The sequence below is a fragment of the Motacilla alba genome, chromosome 1 (assembly GCF_015832195.1).
Source record: "Motacilla alba alba isolate MOTALB_02 chromosome 1, Motacilla_alba_V1.0_pri, whole genome shotgun sequence".
Classification (NCBI taxonomy): Eukaryota; Metazoa; Chordata; class Aves; order Passeriformes; family Motacillidae; genus Motacilla; species Motacilla alba.
Window position 1 is genome coordinate 10637214 of NC_052016.1, and position 12379 is coordinate 10649592.

The 12379-nt window shown below is 38.3% G+C and overlaps 1 long non-coding RNA gene across 2 annotated transcripts in view; it reads left to right on the plus strand.

The window, feature by feature from the left end:
- The first annotated feature begins 534 nt into the window (after positions 1–534).
- The window catches only part of LOC119703093, a 29975-nt gene continuing 18130 nt past the window's right edge, over positions 535–12379 (plus strand). Inside the window, exon 1 of one of the 2 annotated variants that reach the window (XR_005257549.1) lies at positions 535–642. This is a non-coding gene — a long non-coding RNA (uncharacterized LOC119703093). Of the gene's footprint in view, positions 643–7774; positions 7821–12379 lie in introns of those variants that run through there. The other variant, XR_005257550.1, reaches the window with a different exon arrangement.

Genomic DNA, 12379 nt, shown 5'->3' on the forward strand with positions numbered 1-12379 from the left:
GGAAAAAAGGTAAAAAGGTATGAATAAAAACCCCCTGGTCTTTCTAAGGGGAAGAGTATTTGCTGTCTGTGCAGGTGACAGATTAATTTGAAATATGATCCCTCAGCTCTGTGGCAATGCTGAACACCTTGATAGAACCCAACCATTTTACATATTCCTACTGTTACAGAAAAGCAATTATTTTTTTTTCAACTTCATGTGTTTGAAAGTACAGTTTAAGCAGCTCACCATAAAAGCAGGACAGTCTTTCAAAAAGGGATGTATTGTTGACTATAAAAGGAATGAATAAACTGGAGGTGAAGTCCACGTGCAACCTATTAAATAATCCACGATTTAGACTGTGTTCTCAAGTTTTACACACCAAAATGTCTAACCTTAGATATGCAATGTAATCAGCAGGTCCCCAAACGTGTAATAATGTTCTTCATAGGGTTCTTCTTCTTGTTTGCACAGCTGCCAGATGGTGTGTGCCATATCCCATTTCACCACATTATTATTATTTCTGTCTCAGGGCTGGTGAGAGCTGCAGGCCGGATGGGATATTTCACACTCGAAGCTGCTCTGTGAGTTTGATCCATGGATTAACAAAGGCTGCATCTCTGCAAAGCCCCAGCTTGGGCAAGAACTTGGGCTCTGCAAAGTGTAAGTTCTTTGGGGCAGATGGTCTTCATGCCTTATCCTTAAACCTCCCAATAAGCTTAGCCCAGAGCCTGCCTCTGTCATCCTTGTGCACATCTTAACAAACCTCTTCTAATCAAGTTCCTTTTACCAGTAGAAGTCCACTCAATCAAAATCTGTCATGGAATCACAGGATAGCTTGGGTTGGAAGGGATTTTTGAGGGTGGAACTCCCTCTTGCAGTGAGCAGCTTGCAATCAGCTCAGGTTGCTCAGAGCCCCATCCAACAATAACGGTTTTAAACTTGGTCTTGACATTTTCATGTCTTAAAACTATCCACTTCCTTCCTCACTTCTGAATTCCTTAATGCCCTCTGCGTGTATGCTGTCTGTAGCTCCTGCCTCTCAGGTTCCTCTCCTATTCTCTCCAAACCATCCTTTCCTATGCACTTCCCTGGAATTTTCTTCTTGCCACCCCTGGAGGTTTCCTCAGTGCAGGTTTGAGGGTGGCACCTTCATCTTGGCTCCATCTATCCCCCACCCTTTCCTGGAGGTCACCTCTCAGTGACTGAGACGCATGGCTTACATGTCATCTTTGACCACACAGAAATGGTCTCCAGACCTTGCTCCCAGGATCCTTAATCCAAGCAGTCACATCTTCCCATTTTTTCCTTGGTCTTGATTGCTGCCACTGTGTTTGGCTGGTTTGAAGTGCTAAAGTAATCCTGCATCCCATTGGTTGCATTAACTCCCTTTCTTCTTTGTATTATTGCTTCTCCTTTCTTAAGGATTTCAGCTTGTAGCATATGGATGTTTTCTGAAACAATTCCTTTTTCATAGCCTACATGTGTGGAGACATGCACGATAGTAAATATGTGCTGAACCAGAGGCAGAATCCACAAGGAGTTAAATCCAAATTTCCCAAGGAGAGGGAGAGAATAAATTGTGTGGAAATCAGAGTATGGATGTTGTTGCCTTCCATTCCTGTCTGTGTTTTAGCTGCTTTTTAGGATTTAAGGGAATTAATTTTCCACCTCTGTGCATGGTTTTTCTGCTGCACTATGAGTTGCTTCCACAGCCTACTCCTAATCACAACAGAACATTCCAGAAGAAGGATTGAGCAATGTTTACAGCTTTCCAGAGATGATTTTCTCAGCCTCTCCCTGGTGTGTCTGTCTGTGCGTGTCTGTGTGTGTGTTTGCTTTCACAGTCAAAAGCATTCTTGGCAAATGTAATCTCCAAGTGAAGAGAATGCTCCAGCTGTTTATCTATTATGCCTTTTGGCACCAGGGAGCCAAAAGTTGGACTCCACAATAAAGCAATCAGTTGCACAGAATTTGGCCAGCTCTAATGGGAAAAGGAGGCAGCAGCTATTTTAAAATATCCATTCAGTAGATTAAAAAAAATTATAAAGTACATATATATATTTTTTTGCATGAGCAGGGTTTGTCCAACAGCTGAGGAAAACAACTCCTTGAAAGAGTTAGACAGTAGATAATAAAGATACATTAGCCTAAGAAGTGATTTTTTTTCAAGTAAACAATGGGGAAAAAAAAGGCAGAAAGAGGATTTGATATTGGTATGGGCTGAGGCTCGTCTGAAATTATGTAAGGCTGATATAACCCATCATCAATTTCTTGCACAGATGCTTGTCACAGCCAGTGTTGAGCTGAGAGCATCTCACTTCATCTGCTTGATGTCATCAGATTTCAATAATTCTCCTTTGCATCCCCTGGGCCAAAAGGGCACATGGTTCCTTGCACCTTAAGTGGTAATTCTGTTAACAGCTTGGATGCTGACAGCAAAATGGGACCAATATTTAATATCTCTTAGAAGTAGCGTTAAAGTTTAGGCTCATTTTTCATCTGGTGCCAGTTTTGTTCTCTTCCAAGTCATTCCAGTAATTCTCACAGGATTGTTCTTTAGCTTCACATGTTGCATCCTCTTTTGTGTTTATACAAGTGACAGGATCATGCAGCCTGGGTCTCTTGAGATGAAGTAGAATTTAAAAACCATAACTGTTGCCTTTCTCTCCTTCCCAGCACTTTGCATAAATTCTTAAACACAATTTTCTAGGTAATTTGGAAAAATTGTCTAAACATAATCTGGTCTGTAATTATAGCCCCCCAAAAGGGCTAAAACTCAGGTTTTCAGGACAATAAGAGACTCTGCATCAGTACAGAAACTTCTCTTGGCAGTTGTTCTATGAGCAAATGTGTGTGCTCAGTTTCAGGCACTTTTACAGTTGTAACCATCCTGGGCAAGGCTGGGGGACAATTGAATGTGTACAAGAGAAGGTGGCATTAAACAGTGAAAAAGAAAAGCCCTGAATGAAGCAGGGATGAAAGAAAGCTTTTCAATTTCCTTTATTTATTCCTTGATCTCTTGTTAATGCCAAATCTTCTCATGAAATTACCATTGCAGTTGTTCAAATTGCCAAGTGTTAATGAGAATTTGCAGTCAGGAGGGACTCAAGGAGATAGCTTTACTTTAAGAGCTGAGGTGTAGCTGAAGGAGAAGTCTGAAAAACCAACTTCTTCCCTCTATTTCCTTGCTGATTTTCCTGATTTTGGTTCACAGGGTCACATCTAGACTGGTATAGTAGGCAGAGGTGAAAAGGTTCTGGCGAAAGATTTCTGAGAATCCAACGTCTGCCCTGTGCCAGATTTGGAAACCAAATAAGTAAATACATAAAAAAATTATTGAGTTATGCAGGTCTGCTGTGCTGTGAATTGAAACAAAAACAAAACCTGACCCCTGGATTGTGCCAAAAAATCCCCCACGAATTAAAAGCACAAATTATCCCCAAGCACTGCTCTGGCTTATCCTGTACAGCATTAGCATTGAAATTCACAGTCAGAACAGGCACAAATTGATTCATACTGTGCTTTATATTTCAATAGGGTTTGCATTCATTAAATAAATGTTATGATATTTCTTCATATAAATAAATATATATATATAATATATATAGTAGCTTTTATTTACTTTGCAACAAGTCTGTTCACTCTGGGTAAAGATCCAAGCTTTAACTCCAGAGCAGAGGAATTACAGAAGTTATTTTTGATGGATCTTGAAAAGGAATATTGGCTTAAGCCGTTTTCAAGACAAAATTCATAGACATAAGAGGGTTATTAATGATTTGTATCACCAAAGAACTTGGAGCTCTAAATGGGCCAAAGAGTGTCTGCAGGGCTACCTCCCTGGCTTCTTTTCCCTTGAAATTGAAATATAATCCTAATTTCAGTGTTTGTAGCTGTAGTTTCATAGAATTAGTGACTGAATTTGAAATTACTGCTTTTTTCCTGTCTATTTTGCAGCAAATGTTTGTTTCTGTTAGAAAAATGCTCTGTCAATGAATCAAGGTGCTCTACTGGAATGCAGAGCTCACAGCAGAAAACTGCTTTCACTCTCTAGTGACATATTTTTAAATTAATTCACTTTTTGTATTACTGTATTCAGCAATACTGCAATCCTTGGGAGTATCATGACATTTTATTTAATTACATGAAAGATTTAAGTGATTACTTCTCGTTAAAATAAAAATAAATATTAAATACCACTGGAATATCCTTGGAAGTTCTCAGAAAGATGGCAAATGACATTAATATCTGCAGGTGTTGTGTGGTTATCCCTCTACCTATAAGGATGGAGAATTGAAGTTTTGGGTTGTTTTTTTTTCTAATTAAAACAATTTTTAGTCTCAATGATAATACAACATGGACTGGTCACTTTCACAGTAAAAAAGAATTAAGAAAAATGTGTTTAGAGGTTTTTTTAATAATTTGGTATTATTGGCAAATCTGTTTCTGATCACTCACTTTCACATGGAGATTGAAGTGTGACTTGCCTGAATTGAGTCTACACATACATTGAACCAAAAGCTCTTTTTTTCCATCATTAATAGGTTGGTTTTGTGATTTTGAAGTAGCCTGCCCTGAAACCAAGTCTGGAACTGTAATTACATTTTCTGAAAACACTCAAAATGTCAGTAAGTTCCACCAGTCTGAAACAAAATCAAATGTCAATGTATTTTAATTTTTGTAAGTGACATAAATACAATTTATCACTTAAGTAACAGCTAATGCTTAATGTTTATGCCTTCAGAGAAGCTGCTTTACTTAAAAACTATGCAATTCACATAGCCAGTGCATATCTTTTTAAAGGAAAAAAAAGAGAAAATCTTTCTATTCTGAGGAAAATATATTTACTTTGAACCATTATTTGGCAGTTGAAAAATCTGGTTTTTAGGAAGCTTTTTTTTAGTGTGATTTCACCATAAGAGATATTTCTAATTTGTATATTAAGTACAAATAATTCAATCTGTGGCATAAACGTGACTTTACAGCATGTAGTTATTGAGAATTATTATAATGGAATACAGGACTAAGCCCTGAGGGTGAGCACTGTAGAAAACTGAGAAGAATTCTGAAGAAATCGGGATTTCAAGAGGGTGTAAGTATGTCTTTTTGTGCATGGGTTTGAAAATATGAGAGTCCTAGAATCTCACTGGATGGAGCGTTTTTTGTCTTCTAACTGTGCAATTCTCAGAGCTTGTTTGTTGCCATGCCCGTTGTGGCATTGTCATATTTCCCTTTTCAGAGATTTATGAGCATTTCTTTCCCCTCTTCCTTTCCCCTTTTTCCCTGCCATAAAAAAAAATTCCCAAAGGAACTGACTGCAATGGAGCAAACATTTTGTAAAGCAGTCCATTAAATAGAAAATCTGCCAAAAGAGGCATTTTGCTGTAATTCCCTTGCTCCTGCTATGTACATCATAGTAATCAGTGACCAATTTCTTGTTTGAAGTGTTTATTCCAAGTGTTTTTTTCTTGTGTTATGCAAGCTTGATAACAAAAAAGAGAAAAATCCTGGCTAGGCTGAAGATGAATTCCCCCCCCCCCCCCCCCCCCCCCAAAAAAAAAATAGATAGATCACTGCTCCCTTTAAAAAGCACACAAAGTCTGTAAATGCTCTCCTAAAAGTTGCAAACTGTTTATTTGATGAGAATCCACAGCACAACTGCCTGATTCACTTCCAATTCTTCACTGACCTTTTGACTTCCTTACTGCTGCGTGACACAAATTGTGTGATCCTGTCTGTGTGCTGTTTCTTTTTGTCATTAGCCATGATTCATCTTCCCTGTGACTTGTCAAACTTGAGTTATTTTTAATCCTTTGCTGGGTCTCCCTAAAGGCTTTATATCATATCTCCTGACACTGCACATGATCTCTCAATCCCTATTGTCCTACCCTATTCGGATTCCTCGTGTTTATTTCCTACCCCTGATAGGGTTCCATCTATTATTGCTCTTTTTAATAAATCTGCAGTTTTTGACAAGCTACAGCCACTTTCATTTTTCCAAACAATTTGTTTGAACCCGTTAAACAAAATCAGTCACAGTAACAAATCCTTCAGGGCCTCTGTTGTTATATTCTCATTTGGCAGGAGATTGTTCCAGGACACAATTTTATGGCAAAATATATTTCAGACAGTTTAGTTTCACCTCTCACTTCATTAGCCAGAGTAATATCTGGAAAAGTTTGCTGCTCTTCTTGCTGTTTTGATTATTTCTGCCCTTTTAAAATGTGAGTTGAGCTTTTTTTAATTATTTACTGAATATATCAAACGAGATTTCCTTCTCTTCTGCTGTGCCTGCAGTGAGAGGATGTGAGGAAGTGGCTTTAAGGTGAGAAAGGGGAAATTCAGATTAGAGATTAGACAATTTTTTTTTCCCCCAGGTGTTATGGAGCTACAGGGGCAGTGCTGGGAGGACAATTGGACTGGATGATCTCAAAGGTACGCGTCCAGTCTTGATGGTTCTATGATTCTATTGATTCCCACTTGCAATATTTAAGTGAGAGGAAAATCAAATCTGTTTGCCTTTGTTCCAGAAGTGAAGCTGGAACTAAGCTGAAGGTTTGTCTTTTGTTTTTATTGATAATTTAATTTGTTAAACTTTTCCTGCTAAAAACTTCAAGAATTTTGGTAACTCTACTAAGAGTACTTTTCATAAACCTCAGGAATTTAGGATATAATCTCATCTTTAAGAGAACCAAAGTACATTCAAAAACAGGAAAAGCACAGTTTAAACATCCAAACAATTGTAATTCTGCTGTGTCATGACATTTCAGTCCTGCTTCCACGTAAATTACTGTTTTCAGGATGTAGAAAATTATATACAAGCAGTAGAGTTGCTGACATTGTAGCATGGGTTTCAAGAGTTGCTTTCAGTGACACTTAGGATCTGCTAAACTCACTTGGGAAACAGAAAATGGAACTAAAAAAATAGAAACTACTTTGCTGCTTCTACAGTCTCTGCTCAGAAAAAACCCTGTATCTTTGTTAGTGTTGTATTTGATTAATGAAACCTACATGAGAAAGAGCAAATTACTGATTCAAATAGGGATTAGTGTTTAGACAACTGTGGAATATGTGTGCTGTCCAGTGGAAGTTGTGTGGCTCTGAAGAAAGGCATATTTTCCAAGTACCCATATAAAATGACATTGAATATATTTGGATGTGGGGCTGAACCAAAGTGTTTAACTGTCATGATAATATTTTTGTTGTTTTCTTTGTAATTCCTTGCAATCCATACAAGACTGGATCAAATTTATGCAAGAGAGATTTTGTTTTTTTTTCAAGAACGTGAATTAAAAATTGTTATGGAATAACAGTGAAATATAAACTCAGGAAAAATAATGCTGAGGGTGAGGAAGGTTTTCAGTTTTGAAATTAATTTTGCAATGCCATGGGTTATTCAGAGTTACAGAGAGCTTTCAGTTTATGCACATCTTGAAGTTAAACTGGGAATTTGATTTCTTATTTCACCTAAGATGAGGAACGCTGAGCAGTGTTGGTGCCTGGTACTCCACAGTGCCTGACAGCTCTCTTTTGGCTGCAGACAAAATAAATATTTTCTCTCACTGAGACCTAGACTGATGCTGGCCACTGTGAGGGGGAGTTCAGAAACCTGGGGGGGGCTGCATGGCTCCATATCCAACCCAAGGAATCAGTCTCAGCCCTGGGAAGTTCTTGTCCTCCTCAGCTAGAGATGGATAATGGGTTGTGAACTGTCAAGACTTTCAGCACCTGTGTGTTTCTGTCCAAAAGTAAATATCCAGCTCTAAAAAATAGTGCTAAAATCTTCTTTTTCTAGGTTGATTTCCAATGTCAAACTGTGTGACAAACACATCAGATTCAAGGTAAATCTCTCTGCTTTTTATGAGCAAGTGATTGTTGGAGGAAACTTGAAAAGCTGTTTTGGAGGCAACATTTTTGTTGTTGATTGAACTGAAAGCTCAGGTCTTTGAGTTTCACGTGTGTTCACCCACTATCCTGCCCGTTTCTCTGGTTCATCTAGTTAGTGGCTTATTTCAATATCTACTACATTACATAGAGTGAAGTGAATTATTTTACTTTCTAAAGCTAATTGTATGCCTGGAAAAGATGAATTATTAGATTTCCAAAGCACAAATTAAAAAAACCCTATGAAATTTAAAAAAAAATAAAATAAATGAGCGGTGATGTTTACAAGCATCATAAGCAGCAGGGGCAGGTAGATTGTGGTGGGTTTCATGTCATTTTTTCAGGCTGCTGTGTGGGCTATTCCATCAGTCTTTGGCTGTTACAGGAGTGGGAGGTGATGCAGGAAAGGAAAGACAGAACATTAATGGGCAGGGGTGAATTTACCTCTCATTCTGAAGCAGCTGAATTAGAAGGAAATGAATGTAAAAAGGCTGATGATTAAACACTTCCCAAACTCGTGGAAAATGCTCACATAAACTTCTCTGAAAGAATTAATAAAAGGATTTCCAGCTCCCAGCCAAGCAAGAGGCAGCAATAAGTTTCTTTGCCAATAGTAAGAGGCTTCTGGGCAGAACATGATCTTAATTTTTTGGAGTGTTTCTCAATCATGTGGATTTATAGAGGAATACATCTTTGTATTTCTGGTTCACATGCCCCATCAGGAGTGGCTGATGAGCCTCAGAGCTTGATAACTATTCAGCTGGCCTTATCTGATCCTTTCCTGCACAGTTTTGGAAAGCTTGTTGAATTTTATTCTGCACCTTTCCTGGTTTAGAGCTGATAAATACTCGATGTTGAAATCATGTAAACAATGTCAGTGTTTTTAAGGTTTTTTTCAGAGCTGAAATGCCCCATCTGATCATGTTTCACCCTTTTCAGAAAATAAACAGGATGCAATAGATTTTTATTATCTTCTGTTCCAAAACGATGTCAGATTAGCTGCAAAATAACTTTTGTTTGACAATGTTGTATAAATACTTTTTACTTGAATGGTAGTGATACCAAAAGATTTAAACCCAAGAGCTTTGAAGTATTGTCCAATTGTCTCAGTGTATACAACACTAAGAAATGTTTTAACTTTTGTAGCTTTGAAGGGTGTCTTAATATTAAGCAAAAGCTGGTGTGCTTCTGCACCACATGGAAATGAGGAAATATTCAAAAGCACTTTTCCTTTTTGATATTCCTTTATTGGGTGATGCTGAGTGACCACTTCAAAGATGAACCTCCTGCATTTATGTGTTTGCACGGATCTTAACTCCAGCCCAACTGGGGCTTAAGGAACTGATGCAGTACAAAAATGACTGCTGGAGTTTTTGGGGAACAGAGCCACATTTTAAATCACACTTTCATGAAATAGGAATCTTAGTCCCTTATGGTGAGAAATGATGGATTGTGTGAGTTGCTTTTTATAAAATAGCAGGAAAGATTATTTCAGAAAAGAAAGCAGAGGCAATTCAGAAAAGGGAAAACCAAAATGTATCTTGATATCATTATTGAATTGGGTAGCAGAAAGAATAAAGAAAAAGAAAACTAAATGTTAAAAAAACCCAAAAGACATCAATAAGTCTTTGAAAAAAAGCCTGGAAGCTGTGTGAATTTGCAGCTTAAAAAGAAATTTTTTAAAATATCCTTTGAGTTGAACCCCATTGGCTGATGCCACCAGCATCAGGAGCTTTAATAAGACCATCAGTTTTGAAATCTTCTGGCAGTTCATCAGGTTTCCTACTGGTGTCAGTGCAGTGGTGGTGTTGCACTGTATTGAAATTCTTGCAATATTCCCATTCCAGCAGTTTACATTCATTCCTGCATTTGCAGGGGTAGGAACAGTTTCAGGATGGGTCTTCAGCCCACAAAAAGCACTTCAAAGGAAAATCACTTAGAATGAACCATCCTTTTAATTTTGTCACTTTTTGCCATGAAGGAACTTTGGAAAAGAAGCCTGAGGATGAAAGCAGCAAATAAAACTGTGATAAAAGCCTTGAGATATTCATCTGCCTTTCAATCACTGTGTGCTCCATGGCCATTGTCTTCTTACCTCGGGGTACCACTCATCCCTGGGAATTTTTACCTCAAACCTTACAAAAATGGAACAAAAAAGTTGAAGGTTTTGAGTAGTATTTGGAAGTATTATTTTAAGAGAATAATGAATTTGACAAAAACTTTTTTTTTCTTTTGAGTAATTGAAATATGATTACATTTTTTAGAAAAAGTCAGTAATAAGTGAAAAGTTCTCCTTTTAAAAATTTATTTTACTTTCTGGTAGTCTCTTAACTCAAAAGAAAAATAAAAAAACTATTAGAAACTTTTAATAGTGTGGGATAACAGATATGCTCATGATGGGTAAAAATGACAAACAGAACAAGCAGGAACAAAAGTACTTTTGTGCCTAAGACTGTTGGATGAAGTTCAATAGAAGTCATATTATTCCTAGATTATAAGCATTCAATAACATCAAAAAATACGTGCTCAGCATATGGATACATATATTCAATAGAAATAATTTTTTCTCTCCCCCACTCCTCAAATATTTTTTTTAAAACTGTTGAACTTTTATTCAATTCTATTAAGTGTTTCCTTATTTTTTTTTCACAAGTGCTTGTGAAATTTATGCCAAATGGAGGTCTTATTGTTGGTTTAATGTTATTTCAGTACAAAAATATCTATGCAGCATGGTAGCAAGTGCCAATGATCCAGAAGTGCTCAACTCCATTAATCTCACATTAAAGATACAGATAATTTCCTACACAGATAAAAATGTCAAGCAATATAAACTCAGAGTAGTCTTACCAGAAACAGAGACTACTTTGCATGGTATTTGGTTCCTCTATGCTCATTTTTGCATCCTTCCCAAATACTACATGAATTTCAGTGGTATCAGGCTTTGTGTCAGTACATAGAAACCAGTGTAAAAAAAATTTCCAAAGGAAACTTTTGTTTGGTTTTCTGGATATTTATTCTGTGCAGGATTTTCTATTTACCAGGGGCTTTCTCTCTTTTAAGTGAAGCTGGCTGACCTAGTTGAAGGGTACAGATTTCCTGTCCTTGTCTCTGTAGTTTTGGCATCACAACCTGGTGCCTGGTGCTTTCAAAGAGAGAGAGCGAGCCCAAAGAGCCTCAGCCCCTGCATCCCAGCTGTGCTCCTGACTGATTTTTAGGGAAAAGAAAATAAAAGAGGTGCTCTCTTGGAAGGGAGCATGAGGGGAATATCTCAGAATTATGGAGTTCCTGCCATGCCAGCCCCTGGATGCCATCAGTAATTTCCATTCCACCATAGTAGGGTGGAGATTCAAGACAAGGTCTTTGCTCTCTGTCTGGGGCCAGGAGACATACCTGAAGGAAACTGCCCCCAAGCACTGAATTTTAGTTACTTTTTATGTGGTTTCTAGACCAGCTTCATGTCCTGGCTGGGCTGTCCTTCTTCCTCACATTTAATATTTGGATGAAAACCAAAGCTCTGTAGATAATCCCTCAGGAGAGGAGTATGAGAGTGCCTTTGCCAGTGTTGTGCTTTTTGGGTGCTCTTTTCTCAGGTGGGCATGTGCATAAAGAATTAACTTGGCTTCTAGCTCATTTCTGTTTTCTAACTCTGAGTTGAGATGCTGGATTTCCTGCATGACAGGCCTATCCCTCTGTCCTGAATTCCTCACTTAACATGTCTGAAACACACCCTGTCTCCCTCTTCACTGGCTTTTGAAGTTTCACTCAATTTTATCCATTTATCCATTAATTTATTTATTTCCCTGAAAAAAGGGAGAGCATTCCCTTTGATTTTACTGCCCTTGGATGCTTAAAGCAGCTCTGAGTGAGAACATTTGAAATGATGTATTGACATTTCAGATGGATCTCTGGCAGCTTTTCATGGCCACTGGTGCCAAGCTGGGGCACAGAGTGGCCTCCACTGAGTTGCTTTGCAAAAAACACATTGTGTGAGGTGTTCTCCTAATATTTCATATTTTAAGCCAAAATAAAAATTCAGGGAGAAGTAATTAAAGGTGATTTGTGTACATTTGGGTTAGGAAAGGTGGGCCTGCAGGTAGAGGGGGGTGATTTGTCCGTGGGGCATGTCCTGCTGGTTTGGGGGAGCAGCTCCCTGCCCCACACCATGACCCACCCAGGTGTACCCAGCCATGAGCTCCTCTCACTCTGGGCATGGTGGGGGCTGATTTCAGTGCTCAGCAGGTTGTGTGTCCCATGGGCTCAACTGGTGATCTTCTTTCTGACCTGTTTCTGACCTGATTTTGGCCAGGATTAGGTGCTGGATAATTTTTCCCATCCCTTTCAGGTGGAACCCCAATGTGCCGTTGCCTTGGAACTCATTATTGAGTCTATTTATTCTAGCAGGGATTTCAGGCCCTGATGTGAAAAGACAGTTTTGGTGTTACTGTGAAAAGTGATGTCTGAAGACAGATTTTAAGTGGCAGAAGTTGAAAAAAAATTAAATTACAAAGCAGTTGAG